This window comes from Quercus robur, chromosome 4, assembly GCF_932294415.1.
Source record: "Quercus robur chromosome 4, dhQueRobu3.1, whole genome shotgun sequence".
Lineage (NCBI taxonomy): Eukaryota > Viridiplantae > Streptophyta > Magnoliopsida > Fagales > Fagaceae > Quercus > Quercus robur.
The window spans coordinates 65,899,564-65,904,210 of NC_065537.1; the positions used below are offsets into that span (position 1 = coordinate 65,899,564).

The 4,647-nt window shown below is 37.2% G+C and overlaps 2 long non-coding RNA genes across 3 annotated transcripts; both read right to left on the minus strand.

The window, feature by feature from the left end:
- Positions 1-260: 260 nt before the first annotated feature.
- LOC126724522 (uncharacterized) lies at positions 261-1,303 on the minus strand. Its single transcript, XR_007655018.1, has 2 exons — positions 1,178-1,303; positions 261-603 (listed from the first exon to the last, which is right to left on the minus strand). It is a non-coding gene; the product is annotated as an uncharacterized LOC126724522 (long non-coding RNA).
- A 1,178-nt stretch (positions 1,304-2,481) lies between these two features.
- LOC126724523 (uncharacterized) lies at positions 2,482-3,887 on the minus strand. Of its 2 annotated transcripts, none has more exons than XR_007655019.1 (3): positions 3,845-3,887; positions 3,235-3,715; positions 2,482-2,579 (listed from the first exon to the last, which is right to left on the minus strand). It is a non-coding gene; the product is annotated as an uncharacterized LOC126724523 (long non-coding RNA). The 2 variants fall into 2 exon arrangements; XR_007655020.1 differs by having other exon boundaries at positions 3,834-3,881.
- Between the last annotated feature and the right edge of the window lie 760 nt (positions 3,888-4,647).

The window sequence follows — 4,647 nt, forward strand, 5'->3', positions numbered from 1 at the left end:
AAAAACAACAATGAATTGCATAACCTCTACATGAACGATTTGGAAATTAACTAATCGTTGGAGGATTCACTGCAATCCATACCAATGAAAGAAAATTCAAAGTTTAAAAAAGATAGGATTGGAATTATTCATACATGATAAATCGTCCAACATTAGAAAATTATCTAAATTCTTCAAGTCAATTCTGAAAATTTTAATAGCCACAATATAGAAAGTCCAGAACAAAATGACCATGAATAAAAATTGACACCAACCAACTAAAAAAACAAATAACACAGCTATATAAAGGTTCTTGAATCCCAAACACAGTAAATAAAACCCTAAAATTATGATGTACCTTGTAATATTATTCTGAATTAGAAAAAAAAAATGAACACTTAAAATTTAAAAGTTACGTAAAAAGTGAACATTACATGGAATACTACAGGTTTCAATAGATACATTACTATATCTTCCCTCTAGCTAGCTCCACTGGACAAAACAAGTTCATCTCTATGAGAGTGGTCTTGCCACTACCAATTCTGCCAACAATACGTATTTTGTGCCCTTCCTCAAATGTGCAACTGATCCCCCTCAGAACAAGTGCATCAGCCTATATTTGATCTGTTTTATCAATGATATATAAAGCCATATTATAAAGCCAAGTTTGAAGCAAATAACACAACTCTCAATCATGTGAAGATAAATACAAAACCAGTCAGATTGGTAATGAATGCCAAACCATTAGTCCGCTTAGATATACATGGGAAGAGCAACTTCAAATCAAGAATCAATCTCACTTCCGTCAAAAGTGCAAGCATTCCTTTCCCACTAAATACTCCACGGGAGACAAAGAGGTATCATCATGTCTAAATTTTTTAGCAATCAAACCATGTAAAGCACAAAACATATGAGGATTACCCATGTCAACAGTTTGGTCAATTAATGCCAACTTATAGATCAGAAGTCTTATTAAATGCTTCTTCCACTTCTAACTTATAGGAAGCTCAAAGAAAATATGTTTGGTGATCACCAAACAGACATGTAAGAAGAAAATTTTACAGCATCGTTAGTTTGCAAAATCTACAATTATTTTCATTCCCACATGATTTCAACACATTGCAGATAAGGATATATATATATATATATATATATTTATATATAAAGCACAATGAAGGAAAATAAATGGAAAAAATACCTGTATGCCCAACAAAAGTATGTGTACATTTGCTTCCTCTCCAAAGTTTTAAAGTTCTATCACTTGAACCTAAAATCGTGGTAGCATAAATATGAACCCCATAAGAATAGGCTCTGCCTGTAACACAGCACCTCCTCCTCTATCCCAAGAATAGGTGGAGGTTGACATCATAAATTCAAGACCCAAAGGATCTAGGCGCACCTATAACTTAACAAGCGGAAAATTAAATTTTAACCTTCCATTCGTCAGGGAAGGGGCTTGTGGGAGCACCAAAAAAATTGTGTTATATTGCAATAATTTAGTGAACTCATATAACCGGTCATTTGTAAGGCATGTCCAACCCATAACATCATTCTCCTAATTAAAGTCTTACAGGTCTATACATTTTATACCCAATTGCGTTTAATTTTAACTATACCTTCTCTCAAGTAAAACGTTCTCTTAAATTGTAATTTGCAGTTGCATGTACACTAGTTAACAAATAGAGAAAACCAACCATGTAGTAACTACATGTGTACATTCACCATACTACTCAATGTATTAGAAAAAAAATAAATAAAGCACATTTTTGTTATGGTGGACAAAAAACCCATCAAATATGTTGAACCTGGGAAGTATCGAGTTTGTATGGTCATCATATAAAGAATCTCACAGAGGGGTTCCCCCCTCTGTGACTAACACCACGGAACTCATGAAAGTAAAATACAATTTAACAGTTCATTTATTGCACTGAATACAATAATATATTTGAAAAGCTCTTATTTAATATGTTGCAATAAATTCTGAACAGAGTTCCTACTTTTATGGGAACATGCTAATGTTGATATGATTATTGGGTCAAACTGTAAGCTAGACTTCTATGTGTCCTGTGATCAATTAAGGTGACCTACAGGTCAATATCAACTCAAATGCAATAGAGTCCAGGAAATATTTAATTAAAAAAAAAAAAAAAAAAACCACCCAAAATCAACATACTCCGACCTTTGGATCTAAGAAATCCTTACTTTGAAAAGTAGATGATTTGAAATCATCCCAGCAGCACCTGAGATAGCAATATTAATTAATTTCTTCTAGGTTTTTGTCTCTTCTTCCTGGGGCCTCATATTAAAAAGATTTGTTAGCCGTAGTCATTTTAGATTAAACAATGGAAGAAAAGATCTACTGATGAGCCCCATAAGTTCATAGTGAAAGACATAGTTGGATCTATGCATTCCAATCTGATGTAACCAGTTCCAACTACCAACAAAATCTAAAACAATATCTAGCAGAACAGTCATCTACTGTGTGCACAATTATACCTGTAACAAGCTCGCCTGAAGGCAGCTTTATGACTGCTTGGATTGCTGCCTTGTGAGCCTCCCAGGATTCTGAAGGTTGGCCACTTCTCCAACGTCTTAATGTGCTGTGGTGAAGGAGACATTAGATACTAACCGAAAATTATTGAGAAAAATGCATATACCTTTGTAAGCATAGATAATAATTAAAACCCAAAAAACGGCAATACACAAACAATAAAAGTAACATTCAAACAGTATGCAAATTTTTCATTAATGCCTCCATCATTTCATTAAAGCAAATGATGGACAAGATTTGATTCATTGGCCAATGACACACACAACATATATATATATATATATACACTGAAAATCATAAAATAAGAAGGCTAATTGATGAAAAAATCAATAATCAATTAAATGTTTCTCATTGAGTTCCCAATTTGCTACCAAAATGAAAAGGTAATATATACAATGACAAATAACAATTACAAACCCCAAGAAGCGAAAGGAACAAAACATGCACACATAACTAAGATTTTTGCCGTTTTCAGCTTTGGGTAAGTTATATTGTGAGCTGCTCTAGAACAATGCTAGAAAAAAATATAAATTCTGTTCTCCAAAGTTCCTACTAACGAACTTGTAATCAAATGTACACAGATCTAATCATTCTAGAGAGGAGGGGATTTAAAGGAGATTAAAAATAAGAAAATGGGAAGGAGGATGTACCAATCTAGGAATTGTAGGGAAGGCGAATCAGAAAATTAGGAGAGAGACACATACCTAGCCAAGCATTGTAGAGACTCGGATAAATGATTTGCTACAAAGGAGTTGGTTCTGCCATTGATCCGCATAAACTTCGTCATCAAACTCTTTTACAGAAAGTATCAAATTACTTCTTCTTGCTTATCAACAATACCACACATTTGTTTCTCACAAAAATAACAAAAATAAAAAAACAAATTACTCTCTTACAACCCACTTTACTGTAGCTAAGAACATACAAAAACACAAGAAAGTTTGGCTTCAAATGAATACCAATCCAGACATTTGTCAAATTGCAATCAAAACTCCAAGTGCAGAAAAACTTCCTAATACATCAATAAATACAATACGCCTTATGGGTTTTCTCCAAAATATCAATTTCTTGACAACAAACACATTGACAGCCAGTATTCTCCCCAAGCAATGATCCAGAAATAGATGCACAGCCACCAAGATTCTCCCCAATTAGTAGAACATTTTGCATGCTTATTCCAGTCACCTATACACATGAAGAATAAGCACACAAGGACAGTTTCTCTCAATGGCCTTTTCGTGTCCACCATTGCAGTTAGGTCTAAAAAAAAAAATACGACTTTAGAAGAAAAGTGAAACGTAACTATGCAGTCACCTATAGGCAGGAAGTATAAGCATACACTAAGGCATTTAATGAGCTTTTCGTTTCCGCCCATATGCCCTGACAGGTCTAATCTTACCTGTTTCATCAGACACAACAGCATAATTAAATTAACATAATCAACTTTCATAAGCAGTACAAGTAGCTCAAGAAGATGGGAAGTGTAGACGAAGTACATACCATCACCGGTCCCGCAATCGGGAGCATGCGCACGCGGGCGTCGCGATCTCCGCAGAGCCTCCACCGGCTCAATGTCCTCAGCCGGTATCTGCTCAATCTGTACAGCCTCTCCGTGGGCGGATTGAGATGGAGCTGACATGGTGGGGTCCACATGCACTAGAGGTGGGGTGGGCATGCCTGGTGTGGGGACAAATATGCATCCACCATCATGGGCAGATCCACTGAAAACTGGGGGCGACATATGAGGAGGGCCCTCAAAGTCCGTGCTAGCACCATGGGATGTAGTGTGGGCTGGAACAGTGCCCTGATGATCGACGCTATGGGATGGCCCAGCACCATCGCCAGGCGTGCATCGCGGTGCCCTGCCGTCGTCATCAGACAGTACCCAATCAGTGCCAAGCCATGCCTCTTCTACACCCTCCTCATTCCCTTCCTCGTAGATGGGAGCCAACTCGGTCGTACGGCTGCGACCAGCTTGACCACCTCCACGATGTCCACCCCCACGAGACCCACCACGTTGCCCGCCACGAACTGGGGCGTGTGTATCAATGTCAACTGCTTCTGCAAGTGCATTCGCCAATTTAAGTCGGCCTAGCTCCTCCACAAGCTCTAGTGTA